Here is a 22,111-nt window from a genome sequence, read left to right as displayed (position 1 = left end):
TGAAAAAAATGGGTGTGAAAGCGTTCTGTGCATTTGGGAAGCATACACGAATGCTTTGTGTTTTTCTTAATTACCATCTCTGGCCTGGGTAGCCCCCAATGTGTGGTCAAAATATATTTGTGGATGCAAATGCAACATTTCCTTGGAGACGCCCCAGGGAACAGGCTTTTTTCCCATGTGATTTTAAAAAATAAATGAGAAGCCAATTTATTAATTTAAATCAAACTGTAACTGCCACAAGGACTGGAATATTCTCATTAGCACATCAGCACGTCCTCTCTCTGGAGTCAGACCAATTAGGGCACTAGACTGCAATCAACAGATTATTTAGTGAGCCCCCAGGTTCAGAGCACCAGTGAGGTGGACAAAACTATGGTGTGTTTCCTTGACTTTGGGACTTGAGTTCTCTGCCACAGCCATGGTCACCAAGAAAGGAACACCTCCCAGTATCTGGGGGGCAGTGGGAGGGCTTCTCTCTCCTTCCCTAGTATTTAATGCATCCTTAACTCCAGTTTTGAATTGTGGAAGATTAAAGCTTATAAGCTTATTCATAAAGCCAGTTCAGTTTTTGATAGGATGCTGCTGCTGATGGTGGTAGCAATGACCATGATAATAATGATGATGACAGTGATGATGGTGATGATACAGCAGTGGTGGTGGTTGTAGCAGCAGTGTTTATAGTGTTGACATTTCCTTGCACACTTACCCTGTGCCAGGCACAATTCTGGTGCTTTGTATACTTTTCATTGAATCATCACAACCCTATAATATAGAAACTCCATTTGATAGATGATGATACCAAAGCTCAGAGAGGTTAATAACTTGCCTTAGGTCACACAACTGGCAAGTGACAGCAGCAAGAGATGAACCTTCCCCCCTGCCATCTCATGCCCTTACTCCCTTCATTGCTCATTTGCCAAGGCTCTTAAAAGTCTTGGGACACATGCTGTTCCCAATATAGTGACTCAGGGCTGGAAGCAATGTATGTCAGGCCCCAACATTCTCCAGTTAAGCCCAAAGTCAGGAGGCAGGAGACTGTAGTTCTTTTGCTTAATCCCAAAGGTCCCATTCTTCTTGGGTTTCCTAGGGGCCTTATCTCCAGCTTGACATGTGCTGACTGGTGGCTCCCCAGTTCTCACAGCCCACCGACCACACGTGTTCAGACCATCTCTGTGTTTTTTACATGCAAGAAAAGACAAAGGGGGGCAGCCTGGGTGGCTCAGAGGTTTAGCACCGCCTTCAGCCCAGGGCGTGATCCTGGAGTCCTGGGATCAAGTCCCATATCAGGCTCCCTGCATGGAGCCTGCTTCTCCCTCTGCCTGTGTTTCTGCCTCTCTCTCTCTCTCTCTCTCTCTCTCTCTCTCTCTCTCTTCTCTGTCTTCCACGAATAAATAAAATCTTAAAAAAAAAGACAAAGGGCAAATGATTTCTATTTCCCACTTCCAGAATTACAACATGAACCTATCAAGGCTTGTTGAGTCTGAAAGCATTTCCAGTTTCCTTCTCAGAAAGCAGTAATTTTGACTTTGTGCCACCAGTGCTCAGTGGAATGTGTTTCTGTTGTCCTGGGTGAGGCGGCATTGAATTGCGCTTGTGGAAAAGGGTCAGCGTCAGCTATAGAGCAGTATCATTTCAACCGAGGTGGCCCCTCCCTGCCTCTTTAGCCACATCTTGGGACCCTCCTTCCCTTCTAGCCACCCAAGACCTGTTAAATTCCTCCTCTGTCCTTGCATTTTCCTACCACTGGGCCTTTGTACATGCTATTCCCTCTGCCTAGAAAGCTCTTTCCCTTCTCACCTCTGTTTGATTGACTCCTGCTCAGACACAGGCCAGGGTGCTCCCTAGGACCTTTTACATGTTCCCTTAGCACTTTCACTTTATGCCCTTTGCCTATTGTAATTATTATTGTTATACTTATTTTGTTACTTGTTTAGTGCCTTCCTCCCCATTGGATGCTAAGGTCCGTGCTGTGTGCCTCTGTGTCTGCTTTATGCCTCATGTAGTTCCTGAAACATGTTGAATGCTGGGTAGATGGGGTAAGAAAAGACATCCCCAGCTTCATAAGAACAGAGTCTTCTGACCAGTCTACTCAGTAATTCCTTTTCTATCCACCCCAGATTCCAGATCTAGAGCAGCAAATAGAAAAGTAGTTACAAGTGAGAACTCAAGAGCCAGGGTCTGTGGGTTTGTAGTCTCCTAGCCAGTGCCCCTTACTAGTTATATTTGTTCTGTGTAGCAAATTACCACAAACTTAGCTGTTTATGACAATACTTGTTTAATATCTCACAGTTTTCATGGTTCAGGGGTCTGGGCAGGCCTAGCTGAGTCCTCTGCTCAGGCAGCAATCCATGTGTTCTCCAGAACTGTGGTCCCCTGTGACCAGCTCAGATGTCCTCCCAAGCTCTCTCGTGGTTATTGGTTGAATTCATTTCCTTGGAGCTGTAGAAATCACAGCAACTTGGTCTTTCCAGGCCAGCAGGAGAGTCTCTCTGAGTTCAGAGAAGGTATAAGCCCTCTTTAAAAATGCATACCTAATTAAGTCAGGCCCATCCAGGACAGCATCTGTTTTGATTAACACAGAATCAGCTGATGAAGGATCTTAATTACATGCACAATATCCCTTTGCCCTGGCCTTATACTGTATTATAATCATTGGAGTAATAGTCGGTCACATTCCCAAGTCCTGTGCACACCAAAGGGTATACAGGACATGCATACAAGGGTGGGCAGGGATCAGCAGGGACCATCTTAAATGACTGACCACTCGTCTAGCTGTGAGGCCTTGAGTGAGTTGTTTTACCTATCTATGCCACTCTTACCTTATCTGTAAAGTAGGAATAATGCCCATATTCACTTCATAGGGTTTGCTGTGAGGATTAAATGACTTAATTTATGTTAAATGCATAAAATAACTCCTGGCAGGTGGTGAGTATTCAGTAAATGTTAGCTGTAACAACCATAAAAATGATGATAATCCCCAACTGTGCCAGTGGCATCCAAGTTTAGAAATACAGTCCACCAACTGACTGGAAATGAAATCTGAGAAGCCAGGCTAAAAGGGAGAGAAGACACAGGAGAATATCAACGAACTTGGTAAATTGTCTTTCTAAAAGGGAAGCTGACAGCTTCTACCCCTCAGGGCAAGAATGGGCAAAGCAGATGGAAAGCTATATCAAGTTACTAAAGCAAATTGGTTACAAGTGGGTACATGTGCCCCCCATTTTAGTTTCTTTCATTGAAACATCTCAAGGCAAAGAGGAATGTTCTTGTTTCTCTGAAAAGCTTGGACATCCCTTCTATTGGGAATTTTAATCAAGATTGACATCCCAAATATGGAGGAATGGACATAACTGGATATTTAGGCAATTTATGTTAGCAGTTACACCCCACAATTTAGATCTGACCTAAAGAATGGCTGTCTCCTGAAACAGGATCCTAGTTGGGCTCAGCTTAAAAAGAAGGGTCCCTTGTTACCCTGGGGTAACAGTTATGCAAACCAGTACTTGCACAACATGGCTAGCAGGAGGCATTCGTGGAAATTTGCTATGTGATGTGTACAGATTGCTGGAGACTGTTAAGAATCAATTTGTTGCTCAATCTGGGATGCTGTTAACCAAATGTGGGAAGACGAAGATGCAGTGAGGTGAAGCAGGGAAGTGCCTTCACGATGGTGTATTTATGAGTACTGGTTGGCGGGGAAAGAAAGATGACAGCGTCTGTCTTTGGAAGGGAGTTGCTTCATTGAAACCCCTTTTGGTCGAGTCACCCAGGGCAAGTCATCCACTCTTCTTTAGACCTCATATTTTGTACCCAATAATTCAACCCAAGTAATTTTATCGACAGTGGTAGTAGACACTGTTGGCGCTCTGCCCAGAGTCCCTCCAGTCCCCTTCCGCTGTCTGGGCGCTCACCCTCCAGCTCCTGTATGCTTGAGTTTTACGGCCACATCTGTAACTTGCTTCTGAGGCTGCATTCGGGCTACTGGAGTTGCTCCTCCTCTGAACAGAGGTGGAGAAGAATCGAGAACTTACCTCTTCCTAGGAAGCCCTAGGCAGCACATCAGACAGACTCAGAGGAGTAAAGTCATGCTCCTGAGCTCCACACAGGATTGGGTTGAAGACTGGCCTTAAACCTGAAATAATATCCTTGCTGGGCTTCTTTGTTTCTCCTATCTTCTTCCTGGGACAGCTACATTATTTGCAAGGCTTCTTGTCAAAATATTAGGAAGTAAGAATCTCAAGGTCGTGGGCACCTGGGTGGCTCAGTGGTTGAGCATTTGACTTCAGCTCTGGATGTGATCCCGGGGTCCTGGGATCGAGTCCCACATTGGGCTCCCTGCATGGAACCTGCTTCTCCCTCTGCCTGTGTCTCTGCCTCTGTCTCTCGTGAATAAATAAATCTTAAAAAAAAAGATTCCACTCCTGGAGGCGCCCACAGTGAGAGGTACAAGGAGGAAGGTGTGTCCAGGAGCTTGCAATGGGTTCTGGTTCTAGCTGCTTTCTTTCTACCACCCTGGGAATGGGACATGTGCCCCAAGTGCAGGACAGAGAGACTTGGGGTTGATGATGGGAAATGAAAAGGGGACATAGCATGAGCAGAGTTGGAGATGAGACTTTTGCTTATGTAAATAGCAGTACCCCACTGTGTGCTCAGTGCAGAAGATTGGGGTTTAAAACAACCAAGTCCTTGCTCCCAAGTTGCTCTTGAGACAAGCTTCCACCCAGCTCAGGTGGAATTCTGTGCAAGGGAAGCACTGGGCTAAAGGAGGTGAGAAGTACTAAATATATGAGCAGGAGTCTGGTCTCCCAAGAATTTACTGTTAGGCGCCAGGGGCCCTAGAACCCCATGGCCAAGACTCCCTGATTATGGAATGTCGGAATTAACAAGGGCTTGGAATTGACTTTTGGGGGAGAGGGAGGACATCTAGAGACCACCCCATGGTGTGCTCAGTTTGGTCCCCTACCCCCCTAGCCTGTCAGGTTGCTCAGACGAAATTGTTCAGTCCTCTTGCAGGTTGTGGGAGCTTTTCCCAGAAATGACCCCTAGGACTCCAGTTGCCTTTTAGCTCCATCCTGATCTGGGCTGGTGACGGTGCTCTGCAGACAGCACCTGCTCTTCCTTGCCCCTCTCCGGAAGCCTGCAGTTTCCAGGAACACTGCATCAGAAGCTGACCTGGAAGGGCCTCCCCGCTGTGGGCCTCCCAAGGAGGCTGGCAATGTTGAAACCCCGATTTCCTGGAGCCCTGGGAGACTCTTTACTGTATCATTGGCTCTGTCAGGCTGAGACCATCCCTTATTTTTCACAGCATGACCACTGGCGGGGCGGGGATGAGAGCTCTTCCATCCGGGAATAAGTACACAAATGCCATAAAAGCTTCCGAGCTTTGCCAGAGGAAGCAGGAGGAGGGGGCCGCCTTCTGTTTTGTGTTGTGACTCTTTAATGCTTGAAATATTTTGCTGCTCCTGAGTTTCAGTGTGAGGGCCAACTGGTCATGGCTTGTCCTTCTTTTTGACAAATATCCCATTTGGGGCAGTAATTCATGCTTTCTTCACTGCCTTCTATTAAACAATTAAAAGAAGGCATACATTATTCTATGGATATATATCATCAGATGATTTTTTAATTACTCAGTGGCATTGGAAGGGGACCAGCACAGTGAGGAAGGAGTGTCACATTTCTTTTGTCCCTCCCCTGTTCTTAATATAGATTTTTGGGGGGGTGGGGTGGGGGTCTGGTCAGGCTTCGGAAGCATCCCTGACTGTGGTTCTGCATAATCTGGCCCCTGCCTGGCCCTGTCCACACCCCAGGGGAGGCTTCTCAGTGCTTCTGACACCCCCACCCTCTCCCCCAGCTCACTTTTATTTGTCCCACAGTGCCTGCGCAGTCTTGTATCTACTTCATGTGGCTTCCTTGGGAAAACCTCCCCGGGTGCCCCCACTAGCTTAGGTCCCTTCATCATATGCTCTTGCCACACCCTTTGCCTTTCTTTTATTGCACTTCATTCATTCAGCAGATATTTAGTGAGCACCTGCTCTGTGGCAGGCTCTCTTCTAGATACTTGTGACATAGTGTGAACAGAACCAACACAAATCCCTGTCTTCTTGGGGCCTGTATTCCAGATTCATTGAGACCATGATGACGAATAATTATTTGGCAGTTCATTGATGGACATGTCTTCCCACTGACTTTGAGCTCTATTAGGGCAGGGCCACATCCGTCTTGTTGACAACAGTCTCTGCACTACCATGTTCCATGAACCCTGGTGCACAGTAGACCTGCAGTAAGTACTCAGGGAATGAAAGGCAGCTTGTGATCCAATGGCTGCTATTTGGTTAACTAGGATCTCTGAGGTGGTGGCGTCCTCCTTGGGAATCCAGCTATCATCATGTGGAATTAGCTTCTCAGGACTGGACTATAGCCCCAGAAAGGGAATGTGAGCAAAGAGGCACTGGTCCAGGCACAGGCCTCCCAGCACCCCAGGGGTCTCCTCTGGGGACTAGAGGTGCTCTTCATCCATCCCCAGCGATACACCCTGCTCATCTTACACCATTCCCAGATCTCTCCGCGAGGATCTCTCCTCCATTCCGCTTCTCTGTGTTTTCACTCTTATAACTTCTTGGGTTCATTTTATTTATATGTCAAATATATATTTGCTGGGCGGCTATGACAGGGCCCTTTACCAGCCCTGAGGCCACCTCATTCAGGTGTTAAGACAGGTCTCCCCTGTGTTTGGGGATTGGTTGGACAATTCTGTTTCACCATGTGGGTTTTTAACCCAGACCTGGCTGCTTCCCTCTGATCTGTCTTCAGAATAGGCCTCAACCCCCTAAAAACCCTCTGCTGAAAAACAGATCATCACCCCCTCAACAAGATGTGTTGTCTCCTTTATCTCATGAGGTCTTTCATTCATTCATTCATTCATTCATTCATAATCACGTGCAGAAAGGAGGTGGAGAGAGAGAAGAAAGAGCATGTGGCATGAACGTTGGCATAAAGTTCTCTCCCTTTGGAGCAAAAATGTGACTGAAGACTTGCCCTGCCTCTATAGCCAGCTCCACCCTTCTCTTAAATTTCATTGATCCCAAAAGCCTTTCATTAGGTGATATCTGACCTCCAGCTAGGAGTCCAGGGTAACATGCTGAGGGGGCTCAACACCGCTGCCCCCGAGTCTGTGCTTCATATGTAGCAAAATTCTGTGCAAGCCACCGTGGGGAGAGCAGAGGGGCCAGAATCTCCACCTTTTCAGGAAGGAAGGTCCCTTTTTACACTTCAAGGAGCATCTCAAAACCCTTCCATGACGAATGCTGCCTGGTCACTCGGTGGCATGAGCTCAAGGCTTCTAATCCTTCAGATATGCTCAGACTCTTAAAAAGAAGAAACTGCCACTTACCTTATGAGCGACTGTTGCATCCCCAGGGATCGGGAGGCTGTCAGGAGGCATAAGGCAGCACCAGCACCTGGCAGAGCCGGTTCAGCTGGATAAAGTCTTTGAACAAGGTGAGAAATGACTGAGTTGACAGCTCCAGCTGCAGACATGTGGTGGATTGACATAGCCACAGGACATGTCTGTGGCCACCACGTCTGCTGTGACAGAGCTGCTCAGAGTCCTGGGAATCCCCACGTCCCACTTCTTAAGGGGGAGGAGTTCACCAGCATTCGCTTCATCAGAGGAAGTGAATGGGGAGCCTGGGGCTGCAGGTGTGGGGTGTGGCTTGGTGGTCTTTGTGTTCAGCAGCTACCGCACCAGCACTCAATGTGGCCTCTAAGCATCTTTCTTGCTGGGCCCCCATGTGCTTGCCATTCTAGGAGAGTGGACTGGTTCAACTACAGTTTTATAATACTACTACTACTAATGAAGCACAGTTTCATAATGATGCTGATGCTGACAACAGGGCTAGCATGACAGGGCTATGTATGACATGCCAAGAGCTATGCATCTTTATATGAGGTTCTGCTGTGGGTTGTAGCCACGATCATCCCATTGTACAGGTGGAGTCACTGAGTTCTAGGGACTGATCCAGAGTTGTAGGGTAGAGCAGTGCTGTCCAGATCCAAACCCAGGTGGTTAGCCATCCCATATCCTCATTTCTGTGCTGTTCATGGTTTTCAGGGATCCTGCCCCACTTCTCAACCAAACCCTACCACCTTTTTCTATGGCCAGTTTGAGTTACTCTGACTTGAAGAAACATCATGGGCCACCCTGTGCTTTAAGAGAAGGACAGTGGAAGTGTGGGCTTGGGCGGGTGCCAGGCTGAAGAAATATCTTGGCTGTCAGCCCTTTGTTCTCTGTGTTCTCTCTGCCAGCCTGAGCTGCTCCTCTAAAAGTCCTTGGCTTTGTAGGCCTACAAAGGACCCTCCATCTCTGTAGTCCCTTTCATGGCCACCTCTGGGAAAGAAGCAAGAGGAAGCATCCTCTTTAGTTTTCTAACATTTGGGTTTTGTGCCATTTATTTAGTAGCATAACATGGTGTTTAAAAGTGTGGACTTAAATCTTGGCTCTGCCACTTAGCAGCTGAGTGACCTCCAGCAAGCCATTAACTTCTCTGTGCCTCAGTTTCTTCATGTGTAAAGTGATGATGCAATTAGCAGTGGGGATGTGGAGAAAGGTCAGCCATGTGTCCTGACCCTCCAAACCAAGATGGGATAGGAAATGGTGTCCAGCACCTGTCACTCTCATGATAAAGGGAATACTTGGGGCTTGGAGGGAGTGGGATGGGGTGGGCGCATATGGTAAGAAATTAAGGTTGGGGTAATACCAAAAACCAGCTTATGTGTCTGCTGGGAATTGCCTTCCTTTGGCCTCATCACTTTGAAAGGAAAGAGCTGTGGAGCATTTGTCTCCCATTCCCCTTCCTGCATCACTTTGGTGGAAATCTCCCTTGAATATGGGGGGTGGGGGGAAGTATCTTTATCTGAACTGGTCCAGGTCCTCCAATTCCTGTTGTTGGCTGTAACTTGAGTTTCAAGCTTTTCCCCTCCTCCTTCCTAAAACCAGAAAGGCACCAGCAGTCTTTAAAGAGCAGTGGCTTTGAGTTGAACAAATCCCAAATACCAGTGGCAGGCACAGAGCCAGAGAGCTACGCACATGCCTTTTCTCCTGGCACTCCAGCTGAGAATGTCTTTTCTAGAAATGCCAGTTTGGGAGTGCTAAGCTTGAAAATGTCAGTGTGCAGTCCATTTCCTGGTCTTGATACTCTAGGTGCACCTTGGTTTGTTGGGTGGCTTCCAGGGATTGGAGTTCTTGGAGTTAACATCTGGCTTCCTATGACCTTTTGTCAGTATTTTATGCCATCCTTCAGTCAAGGAGGCATGTGGTGATAACTCCTGGTTCTGTGCTTTGAAATCTAGGTCTAGAGTCACACAGTGCTTACTGCCCTTTCTTGGTATCAGTTGACATGGTTTGGCCTGTAATAAGGACATGCTTTGTCTATTATGGGTTGAAGATGAACATGACAAAATATTTTAAAGCATCTGGTCACAGTACCAAGACTGTAGATGAGCATTTATAGTATTTTTCCTAAAGGACCTAAACTGGACACAACCCAAATGTCTACAGACTTGCAAATGGATGTGTACAATGTGGTATATCCAGGTACTAGAGTGCTGCTCAGGAACAAAAAGAAACAAGTGCCAATAAGTAGAGCAGTGAGGGCGAATCTCAGCAAAAGGTGCTAAATGAAGGGAGTCAGACTCCGAAAAACTGCAAACTTATCTAATCCCGTTTATATGAAATTCTAGAAAAGGCCAGGCTGTGGTGGTAGCAGACTACTTGTTGCTTGGGGTTGGGGTGACAGAGTGATTACAGGGGGCATGAGGGAACTGTTTAGGGTTATGGATCTTAAAATTTGGATGTGGTGGTAGTTGCAGTTGTTAACGGACTTTACGTCTATAGAAATTCATCAAGCAGTATACTTAAAATGGGTAACACCTACTCTGTATAAAACCAATATTTAAATAGCAAAAAATAAATATAGCTGGACATGAATAACATCACCAAAACTTAGGACAAAGAACACATCCAAACAGTTCAGAAGAGAATACAAATGCCTGACCTCGCTAATAATTTTTTAATTAGGGAAGTTAAACAGTGAATTCAACACAGACCTTATTCCTTTCATAAAAATTAATTCAAATTGGATCATAGACATAAATGCTAAATGCAAAACTGTAGAAGATAACTCCTAAGAGATAACGTTTGGGGAAATATAGGTAGCCATGGGTTTGGAAATGACTTTTGAGATACAACAGCAGAAGCACAATCTATGAAAGAAAAAAATTTGTAAGTTGGATCTCATTAAAAATTTCTGCTCTTCATAAGACACTGTGAAGAGAATGGAAAGATAAGCCACAGACTGGGAGAAAATATTTGCAAAATATATCTGATAAAAAAACTGATGTCCTACCTATTCAAAGAAGTTTTAGACTTCAACGATAAGAATGGAACCAAATTCAGAATAGGTCGAAGACCTGAATACCTGACCAAAAAATATACACAGACAGCAAATAAGCACATGAAAAGATGCTCAGCATCATGTCACTAGGGAATTAAAAATTACAACAATAATGAGAGGCAAGTATACTTATTAGAATGACTAAAATCCAAGACAGTGATGCCACTAAATGTGGGTAATGATGTGGAGTGACTGGAGCTCTCATTCGTTGCTGGTGGGAATGCAAAATGGTGCAACCACTTTGGAAGACAGTTTGGCAGTTTCTTACAAAATGAAGCATAGTCTTACTTCATACAACCCAGTGATTCTACTCCGAGGTATTTACCCAGATGAGTTGAAAACTTACGTCCTGGGGCACCTATGTGGCTCAGTGGTTGAGCATCTGTCTTCGGCTCAGGTTGTGATCCTAGATTCCTGGGATCCAGTCCCACATCGGGCTCCCTGCAGGGAGCCTGCTTCTCCCTCTGCCTGTGCCTCTGCCTCTCTCTCTCTCTCTCTCTCTGTCTCATGAATAAACAAAATCTTAAAAAAAAAAAACAAAAACTTCCATTCAAAAACTTGCACATGTTTATAACAGGTTTACTCATAATTACCAAAACTTAGAAGTAACCAAGATGTCCTTCAGGAGGTTCATGGATAAATAAACGATGGTACATCCCCACAATGGAATGTTATTTAGCTCTGTTAAGAAATGAGCTATGAAAAAAAAATAAATAAATGAGCTATGAAAAGATGTGGAGTAAACTTGTATGTAGCATATTACCAAGGCTACATACTGTTTGATTCCAGCTGTATGACATTCTGGAAAAGGCAAAACTATGGGGGCAGTAAAATGATCAGTGTTTTCTAGGGGTTAGGGATGAAGAAGGGATGAATAGGAGGAGCACAAGGATTTTTAGGGTGCTGAAGCTATCCTGTATGCTACTGTAATGGTGGATACATGTCATTATACAAAGAATGAACCCTAATATAAACTACAGACATTAGTTAAAAGTAATTATCAGTTAGGGCTCATCAGCTTAGCAAAGGCACCACACCAGTGGAAGATGTGAATAATAGAAACTGGAGGTGAGTAGCTAAATGAAACTTTGTATTTTCCATTCAGTTTTTCTGTAAACTGAAAATTGCTCCAAAAAAAAAAAAAAAAAGTCTATTAATTTAAATAGGAAAAAAAAAAAAACAGAACAAAACAATGGGCTGATCTGCTCACCATTACACTGGCAAAAATGGAAGGGAGGCTAGATCTCCCCAGTTGTGGCAGGAGCACTTGATCTGTGAAGGGCATTTTGTAATGGGTAACAAGGTAAGAAGTATAGAAACCTGGTGTGGTGATTCCATGTCTAGGAGTTTATCTTAAAGCAGTAGTTCTCAACCAGGGAGCATTTTGTGCCCTACTCCCCACCCCCAACCCTGGTAAGGGAGATATTTGATGACATCTAGCCATTTTGGGTTTTGCCCTCTGGTGAGCTGCTACTGGCATCTCATGGGCAGAGGCCAGGGATGCTGCTTTAGACATCCTCCAGGGCACAGGGCAGTGTCCACTATCCAGAATTATCTAGTCCTGCATTTCAGTAGCTCTGCTGTTGAGATACTCAATTGGAAAAGTGTGCAGGGACATAGATATTCATCTCAGTGTTGTTCATAGCAGTGAAAAATTAAAAATCACCAGAAATCACTCATCAGAGATTAAAGGATAGTACATCCATACTGCAGAATCCTGAACGCCTTTAGAATGACAGTACACAACTATGATTTTTAATATGAAAGAATGTTCATGAGACACTGTAAATGAGAAAAGATTACAAAGCAACATGCATAGAATAATTCTATCATTGTGAAGACAGAATGTGCATTTCTTAAAACGCTGGGAAGATCTCTAACAAAACCTCAAGCCTGTGTCTGGGTGGTTGCTTTATCAGAGCCAGTAAGCATGTTCAAGAGACTTAAAATTACTTTTTATCTCATAAAATTTACCCTTTCAAATTATTTTTGATATTTAGAATTTTTTACAGTTAACATTTATTATCACTTTTTTCATTAAAACAATAAAAACAAGAATGCTTTTTTTTTTTTAATGAAAAGATTATGCTGCTGGATATGTAGTCAAGTAAAAGCTGCTGAAGTTTTAGGGTTTATTTCCAACTCTTAGTTACATTTGAAAGTATTTTCCAGAATAAACTACCATACTAATCACATGCCATGTTTAAGACGTCTCATTTAACTTCTCAAAAAAAAAATCCTATTAAGTTGGTCTTCATTGATACCCACTGTATAGACGTGGAAGCTCAGAGGGTGCTTGGGTCAACAGCAGCTATTGGGATTATACCCCAAAACTTCTAAATCCAAGACTTGTAGCTTTCCTGCTCTATTGTGGGAGGGCCTGTCTGCCACAGGGTGAGGTCATCTGCTGATGTAGGATTATCTGTGACAAGTCTGCATTTCTTCAGCATGTCTCTTACACGACCCTGACATGTTCAGGGGATTCTCATTTTGAGAATCTAGAGAAAGAACATTCTGATACCTTCTATTCATACACACGAGAAAGTTTAATCATTATTTTTGTGAGTTTGCGTTTAGAGAGCTTTCTCTTATCTGGAAAATTGCTTTGTCTTGAACAGTTCATTCTAGATTAGGGATGGAAATGTCAGTTGTGCCAGAGTCTGGTCTGAATCTCACAAAGTAAGTGTTCATAGGCTCCTATAAAGCACAGCCTTCACCATTTCAACGCAGGGCGATAACAGGGCACGTCAGAATGCCTCCCCACAGTCCTCTCATAAGCAGACACTTCCACTGGCTTCCTCTTGGTACCAAAGGAATAAAGTTGAGTTTCCTGGAGTGCAGGAGTGCAGTTAACCAGGAAGGGGACTTGTTTGGTGTCCTCAACTTTGCCACCTGCTGCTGGAGGCTGGTTTTCTTGAAGAGGGTTTCTCCCAGGGAGTGGGCTGGTATAATTTGAAATGACTCATGGAAAAGAGAACAGTTTCATCTTGAGAAAGGCTTCCTTGTGCTAATCCTTCTTTATCACTGCACAGAGGCTGGATGTGCGTCTTGCAGCCTTTACCTGACACACCCAGAGCGCACACTCCTGAACATCTGTCCATTTGGAGAACTTTCCAGAAGTCCCTCGAATGGTTTGCTCCCCACCTTTCAGACATCCTCCTCCGATGCATTTCATCTCAGGTTGCCTTTTGACTCTCCACCCTTAAAATGACATGAGACAGCCTCCTGGATATCACCCACCCACCCAATGCTTCCCTCTGTTACCTTCTAATTAGCTTCTCCTATGTTCCATCCTTCATCAAGACCAGATTCTGTTTTCTACCTCCAGTGTCCAACATGGGGCCAGTCTTTCTCCCTTCAAAAGGCATACCTGTGCTCACTGGTGTTGACCGGCGCTGCCTAGGCATCCCGACTAGCCAATCTGCCTTCCTTCCTGAGGAACTTTCCCGCTCCATGTTTTGGGGTCTCGGGAACAGCATTAGGAGGCAGAGGAAAGAGCCCTAGACTTGGAGTCTGGGCTTGAGTCATGGACCTTCCGTATGCTGTGGCCTTGGCTTGCACACTCCCAACCCTAGAGTAAGACAGCAGGGCTGGCCAGGAGGGGTCGGAGAAGAATACTGGCGTCTCCAACATGGGTCTGTCCCCGGAAAGTGGGGTTGAACTTAGACCTTGTAGGTGCCTGAGTCTGGGAGAGTCTGGTCAGAGCTGAGAGGGGTGGTTACAGAGACTGGCCCCGGGTCCTGGAGCAGGTCCATGGCTTCTCTGCATGTACCCCAGAGGACTGACCCCCCCCAAGGACCAACCCCTGAAGCAGGGTTCATCAGACTTTCAAATGCATTCTCTCTGTGCCAGGTACTTGCAAGAATCCTCTGTGGCAGAAATCCTGGTTATTAGTCTATCACACAAGTGTAGAAATTGAGGCTTGAAGTGGGGGTTTAAGAACTTACCCAGAGCAGGGCCAGGGGATGGGCCAGGACTGGAGTTCAGGCCTCCCTGCTCCGGCTTTGGAAGAGACATTTGTATGGGAAGTTTGGCACTAGCTCAGGGAGCAGTGACCCAGGGGCGGGGTGGGCACTTTAGTGGCTCTTATTTTGCCCCCTTCCTCAAGTTTGCAGTCTCTTCCTGGGCTAGGAAGTACATCCCTGACTCCTACTTTCCCCTCTCGGGACCCCAAGGGCCCCCAGTTGCCCCCCTTCCTCCTGGGTTAGCCAGAGACTAATCCCTTTTCCCATTAGGTGAGCCAAGACAAGATTAGGGCTTTATTAAAAGGAAATTAAACTAGGAAATGAAAGGATAAACGAAATACTTCGTTTAGGATAAATGAAAGGATAAAGGTAGGTAGGATAAATCCAAAATGAGAAAAAAAAACAATAGCAGCAAAGCAGATGAGTTTACAGAGCACAGTTCTTGATCCTAAGGGGGTGAACACCTCCCAGCAGGTTGGCCGGGCTTCTAGCAGGCAGCCATCCACCTGCCATGCTCACCCTCACTGGCCCTGCCTCATCCAAGCTGGTCATTGTGGTGGTCCAGCCGATGTGGTTCTCCAGGGGCCCCGACAGTGGGGCCGTACCGTCCATCACCCAGCCCACATCAGCCCCTGCCTAGCCCTTTCCTGAGTGCCATGTGCATAATGTCGCCGGCTGAACCTGCTGCTCCCCAGAGGATGGATGCAGGTGTGATGGTCTGCACACATCACCCCCCTTCTGTGTCCTGCTTCCCAAGGCCCTGTCTCTGTCCTCACCCTTCCCTCAGTGGCCCTGCCCGCTGTCACTCTTCTGTTTCTCTCTCGCCCTGAGCTTCTCTGGTCCCCACTTGTCCTCTTTTCTGCTTGCAACATTCCTCCTCCTCCCCCTCTTCATCCTTCTTCCCCCCGCTTTGCTTGGCCAGCGCATGCCTTTTCTTCAGACCGTGTCCTAAATGTTGCTTTCTCAGGAAAGCTTTCCTGGGACCTCCCTAAACCAGATGACCTGGAGCCCCTTGAAGTGGTCCTTCATTGCACTCATCAGTTCGTTATTTAGTTACTACTCGTTGATGCCCATCTTGCCTGCCAGGCTCTAAACTCCAAGAAGGCCAAGATGGGATGCATTAGACTCAAGGCTGAGCCCCCAGAGTGTTAAGTGCCTGGTAAATGCTCTCTGTTCTTCCATTCACCTACTCAGTCATTCATTCAGGAAATATTTGCGTACCTCCTGTACATCAGGTACTGTGCTGGGTACAAAGGATACAGCAATAAGCAAAGCAAAGCGCGCCTGCTGTCATGGTGCTTGCACACCAGCCACTCTTTCCTGTTTAAATAAGTGACCAACTTTAAGGGGCATAGCCATTCATCTTAGACATTTCTTTCTTTCTTTCTTTCTTTTTTTTCTTTAAAACAAGCTCTGCCCAGTTTTATTAAAGAAAATTTAAAAAAAAAAATAAAGAAAAATTTTGCGTGATTTACTTTTCATCAGTCTGTTCTGGCATGCTTCTAATGATATCAGAATCACCTGGATCAATGATATCAGTGCATACTCTATAGTATTTCCCACATGCTGTGCTCAATTCAATATTATTGCCATTGTAGTGATGGACACCAGTTTAAGCCAACGTGGCATAGTATTCTATTTCAGATTTCCTCAAAGCCGGGCAGTTGTTGGCCAGGATGACCAGTTTTGCTTTGCCGTGTCTGATCATTATCAGAGTCTGCTTGTACACCAGCACGTACTTTCCGCTTTTCATAACTAGTTGGAGTCTAGAGTTGATCAACTCCAGTGACCTTTCCGTCTTCTTTGCGGCCATCATCTTCCTGCCTTAGATACGGGACAGCCCCAACCAACAGCAGCCGCCAAAATGCTCAGTGAGACATTTCTAACAATGAGAGTTGCTTGCCATTGGATGGGCTGCCTCATGGAGGTGAGCTCCCCATCACAGGAAGTATTCAAGAAGAGCCTGGGCAGTCCATTGTCACAGTGCAGTAAGTGGAGCCTCTGAGGGTCCCAGTCACATCCAAGCTTCTCTGACTCTCTGAAGGATACTCTGGGCTGGATGCTGTCGTGGAGCTGCCAGGCTAGATCTACAGGAAGGAAGCAAGATGAGATCAGGAAGGGGACTGGGAGGAGCCTGCAAGGTGGGCATTGTCTTTGTGTTTTCCTGCTGTAAGTCAACAGGCTCCTCTTGAAAGCTGGAGCCAAACATTTTCACTTATGTAAAGTAAATTTCCATTAAAAAATTTTATATATGCCAGGAAAGTTATTTTTTGAATTATAAAAAGTGATCACTTTGGAAAACACAGGAAGACATAAAGAAAATTAGAAGGACTTTAATTCTTTTACTCAAAGGTAATCAATGTAAGCATTTAAATTTATTTTCTTCCAGTCATTTTTGAGAAATATATAAAAATATAAATTTTTAAAAAATGAGAACGTAGCCTATATCTTGTTCTTTTGACTTAATAAATTGTGAGCATTTTCTGCTTCATGAAATAGTGCTCCAAATTACAATTTTTATCTACTGTACAATGTTTCCATTTACATTTACTATATCTGTTGATACAGTAAATCACCCCCACTATTTAGTGGCTGAAACAATAATCATTATCTCTTACAATTTCTGTGGGTCAGGAATTTGAGAGTGACTTGGTTGGGCAATTCTGGTTTGGGTTGCAGTCACTTGTTGCCTGGGCCATAATCACCTGAAGGCTGGACAGGAGGACCTCCTTCCAAGGTGGTTCACTCCCGCTGCTGACAAGTGGTGCTTTTCCATGTGGCCTTTCCACTGGTGGCTTGAGTGTCCTCGCAGCATGGCAGCTGGTTTCCTCTAGAATGAATGATTCCAGAGGGAGACATCTAAGAAGAAGCTATGTCTTTTCTCTGACCTAGCTTTGAGGGTCACACACTGCCACTTGGGTAGTAGTCTATTTGTCACAGGGGTCATCTCTGTTTAGTGTTGGAGGACATGAATACCAGGAGGGAGGGTCCTTCAGAGCCACTGTGGGGGCTGACTACCACACCATCCTATTTCTGTTACCCCCCACTTAACGAGGCCCCCACTGTTGCGCATTTATGTTGTTTCCATCCTTTTGCTATTATACGGAACGTACCTTCCTCTTTTTAAAAAATTTTTTGGATTTTATTTATTTATTTGAGAGAGAGAGCATGGACAGAGGGAGGGGCAGAGGGAGAAGCAGACGCCCCACTGAGCAGGGAGCCTGATGTGAGGCTTGATCCCAGGACCCCAGGATCATGACCTGTGTCGAAGGCAGACACTTAACCAATTGAGCCACCCAAGCACCCCTGGAATGTACATCCCTGAAAGCCCTAGGCATCTGATGTGGTACAAGTGCCTGGTCTGCATTTGGTTTCACTTTAGTCCAGCCAGGGTTTCAAAGTTACAACCTAGGAGCAAGGTCATTTGGGGACATCGCCAAAGCTGGGCTCCCTCTGGACCACTCCCTTTATCATTATGCCATCCACTGAAGGGATGGCCATAGTACTTCAGTGGGTTAGTAGGAAACAGATTCAACCTCTGAAACTCCCTACTGAAGGAACCACTTGCAGAGATGTGAGCAGGAACAACGTAACCAGTAAGGTTTCAGGTGCCCTGAGACTGGCCATAGAGATAAGCCATTGCCACTGAAGGGATGGCCTGAAGGAATGAGGCAATAGAACTGTAGTGGAAGCAGGAGATATACAGCCTAATCTCTGTCCTCTGTCCACTCTCCTCTCCCCTTTCTTTCTCTTTCTCTCTCTCCCTCTCCCTCCCTCCCTCCCTTCCCCACTTCCTTCTGTTGGTTCTTTCCTCATATTGGCCAAACTGAAACAGGTCATCCAACAATCAGCCTGGAGGCTTGCTGATGTGGTCCATGGGATCAGCCTCCTGGGGAAGAGAGAGGAGTAGAGGATGGATGGGAGGACAGAAAGAAGAGCAAATGGAGAATAGCCAACACATGTCTGTCAATAGTTTGGGAGCACCAGTAGGGCACAGAACAATGTACCAGAGCTGAGGTCACCAACCCTTGCCATGTTAGAGATGTGGGTAACTTTACTATTACCCATAATCATAACTGCAGTATTCCCTATCTTGTCCTAAGTATTTTCTACGTACAGGGCAAGATGTTATGTTACAGGGCATGCTGCACATACTATTTCTCATCGTGCTAGCCAACTCTGCTAGGCACATGCTATTATGAGCTCCTCGCAGGCAAGGAAAAAATGGGTTCAGAGAGTCTCAAGTCTCGCCTGAGGTTACACAGCAGCAGGGCTAGGATTGGACTCAGATCGGTTTTCCAGAACTTCCTCTCCAAGCACAGCTTAAGCCAGCGTAAGGGGGTGGACTGATGTGGCTTTTTTTTTTTTTTTAATTATTTATGATAGTCACAGAGAGAGAGAGAGAGAGAGAGAGAGAGAGGTAGAGACACAGGCAGAGGGAGAAGCAGGCTCCATGCACTGGGACCCCGACGTGGGATTCGATCCCTGGTCTCCAGGATCGCGCCCTATGCCAAAGGCAGGTGCCAAACCACTGCACCACCCAGGGATCCCTGATGTGGCTTTTTTAAAGCCTTCAAGGGCCTCTTCCACAATGGAGCAATTAAAAAAAAAAAAAAAAAGAATAAAATCTTTAACATACCAACTCTCTGGACACAGATTTGCCCAGGAGTTAGAGTATTGTGTGTTTGACAGATTAGGAGTTTCGTGCCAGTTGCATACAAAGTAGGCAGGAAGGAGAAAAAGACACCCCTTGGAATAACAGAATGGGAACGCAGTGCTCCGTGCAGTGACCTGCCATGATGGAGGTCACCAGCGAGATCCTAGTAAATTCCCATACAGAGGCAGGAGGCTGCCGGCCCCTGGAACCAGTGTCCTGGCAGCCCTGGGTCCTCAGGAGGCACTTTGTTAATCACTGGGTCCCTCGGTTCTAGAAGAAAGCTTTCCTTGTCCCCAGGGCAAACAGAAGGGTTGAGGGAGGACTGGTGAGAAGTAGAGGTGGGGAGGGAGGAGGATGCAGGGTTATGGCATTGCTCTGCAACTCAGCGTTTTGCAATAATGAAAATTACCCACTTTGTCTTCAGTGCTGGGCGTGTGGTCAAAAAAATTTAGGAACTTCCCTGGTTTGTTTTCATCTACATCCTTCAGACTCTTCCAGCAAGGGAGAAGTGGCCTCGATGACGCTGCTGGGAAGGTCACCTAGATGGGGGCGGAGGGGCAGCTATTCAGAGGGCTTTGGTCTGACTCTTCATCAGGGTCTCCTGCCGCTATAGCCAGAAGCTAGTGAGTTCGGGGATGTGTTTTACATTTCTCTTTCCAGGCAGAGAATCTTCTATTTATGCTTTAAACTCTAGGTGCCACGATCTAAATACCTCATCAACCCTGGGGTGTGTGGGCATTTGCTCAGTTAATCTCACTAGTTGGAAGCCAACTCTGTGAAAGGGTCACTCTCACACCTGCTTATTCACTTTGGAGCTGCAGGCCCAGTGCCAGCGGTAGGAGGGCACTGCAGGAGGAGATGATAGTGGGAGTGGCGACCTGTGTGTTTGCACAGTCTACAGGGCAGAAGAGGAGGAACCAGGTTCCCATACAGGCCTTTGCCAGCCAGGGAGGGTAATTCCATGTGGGCTGGAATTTGAAATCAGACTGGATTTCAGGCTAAAATGTAGGAGGCACAGCAGTGCTTGATGAGCTTTGACCCGGCGGTCCTGCACACAGTAGGCACTCCCTCAGGCAGTGTTGCTGAGGGCCTGGCAAATGTGGGGTGGTTAAGAACTGAACATCGGGAAGCTACACAGCCTGAGGTTACATCCACTGTGATCATTGGGCAAATCACAGACAATAATGGCCCTGCTCATGGGGTTGTCACGGGTTAAATGATTTGATTCTTGTGAAGAGCTGAGCATGTAGTATTTATTAATCATCATTACTATCATTCCTCAATTTCAGCCCCATTTTCATGATAGCTAAAAAGGCCTCTTCTTATACCTGGATTTTATCAGGATGCCATTGCCATTACCTCTCCTGGTTTAAAGCCATCCAGCATAACACCATTGGATTTCTAAGTGACTCTAAAGCTTTATGCTCAATTCTTATTTGCATTAAAAAATTAATACTGGATGTAAGAGCCCTGTTTTACAATTTGGTGTCTGTTCATGTGAAAATGACCTGTGGATCCTCACTGAAAAGGTTTAGCGTGAGCCAAGAATATGACACCTGGATTGTTCATTTTGAAATGGGGGATGTTTGAGTGCCTATAATTTAATTAACATTGATTATGTGCTCTGTTCAAGGTACCGTGCCATTCATAACCACACATAACAGCAGTGCCCCTACCCCCTGCCAATGTTTTTGAGAAGAAAAACACTGTAAACAAATATTAACTTGGAATCCTAGATGAAAGAGAGTAGTTCTGTTTTGGGGGTGGGAGAAGCCCCTCACCCCCTCTACACAGCCCTCACCTGCAGGCAGGTCCAACCTGGGGTTCTCTGGCTGGGCCCCTCCCTGGCCACTGCTGCTTGTGCTGGTGGGAGCACTGAGCAGAAGTGACCAACCCAAGGCCATTCTGGGAGGTTTTGATGAAACAAAACCCAACCCCATGACCCCCAGTCCTCTCTTCTAACTCTTTCCCCAAAGTCTTTATTTATTGCTCTTTATTCCAATTTTTAAAAAATCTTTTTTTTTAAATTTATTCTTTCTACTGCCCTTGGCTCCTTCCAGTCCCAGCTCTTGCTAACCTGACCTATTTTCTTATCCGGATCTTGTTTCCAGAAGCTCTCAGTAGGTGTTTTCTGGGGGTATCCCCCCTGACCCTAGTCTTTGCCTTATACAGAGTTAACATTTTATCTCTTTTCTGTGTCTTTTCAGGAGCAGGACCCCTGGTTTAGGTGACACCAGACAAGGAGGGCAACAGGGTGGGGTAGAGTAAGGATAAGTAGATGCATGTAGGGGGGCTGGGAAGTATAAAGGACGTGTGATTTTTACCCACCGTGGTCCCAGCCCACGTTTGTGCCATCCTTCTCACTCACCCAGTTCTTAGAGATTCATGAAAAATGCAGAGAGTTCTAAGTATTTTTTAACAGTCATTTACATTTTCGGTGCCATCCTACTTGTAGTTTGATTGAGAGGAGAAGAATAACTGCCAAATAAACTAAAAGTGGCACCAGGCAATGACAGTAATTGTCGGCAGCAAGATAATTGATCTAATTACGCAAAGGGAAGCCGCTCTCTGGGGAGCCGTGCCTATTGGCCCCACAGGCAGCAGCTGATGGGGTCCCACATCCTGGGTTGTCCCAAGAAGAGAGGAAGGCACTAGACAAGGTGTGGGGGCGGGCAGTGAGGGGCACAGCAGCCACCTTGCAAAGTAGCTCCAACCAGCTGGCCCTGAGCACTGGTGTATGTCCGGCCAGCTTGCCTCTGGAGAGCAGTGTGTGTGTGTCATTTAGAAACTGTTCTACCACTGCTGTGTTTACCATTAACTGGCCAGGTCCTAAATCCCTAAGGCCCAAGACAGAAGGCAGCATTTACAAACTCAGTCTGGAAGAGCCAGCCACTCCATCTTGGAAGCCCCAACACTGCTTGCAGGTTGAAATGAGGCTGTGAGCTGATGAGCCTTGTTGGTTTTGATCTTGAGCTCTGTTTCCCCCTGGAAGCAGGTGCAAAGGGCCAGGAGCCGCAGCCCTGCTCTGGAGGTACTCC

The 22,111-nt window shown here is 46.0% G+C and overlaps 1 protein-coding gene and 1 pseudogene across 2 annotated transcripts in view; one reads left to right on the top strand and one right to left on the bottom strand.

Annotated features, from left to right (window-relative positions):
- The window catches only part of CHST11 (carbohydrate sulfotransferase 11), a 254,794-nt gene that overhangs the window by 143,136 nt on the left and 89,547 nt on the right, over positions 1 to 22,111 (top strand). The gene's annotated exons all lie outside the window — the stretch shown is intronic.
- On the bottom strand, positions 15,884 to 16,247 carry LOC112929039 (large ribosomal subunit protein eL30 pseudogene; annotated as a pseudogene).

Source organism: Vulpes vulpes, chromosome 16, assembly GCF_048418805.1.
Source record: "Vulpes vulpes isolate BD-2025 chromosome 16, VulVul3, whole genome shotgun sequence".
Lineage (NCBI taxonomy): Eukaryota > Metazoa > Chordata > Mammalia > Carnivora > Canidae > Vulpes > Vulpes vulpes.
Note: the sequence above shows the minus strand (reverse complement) of the source record. Positions and strands in the feature narration are given on the sequence as shown.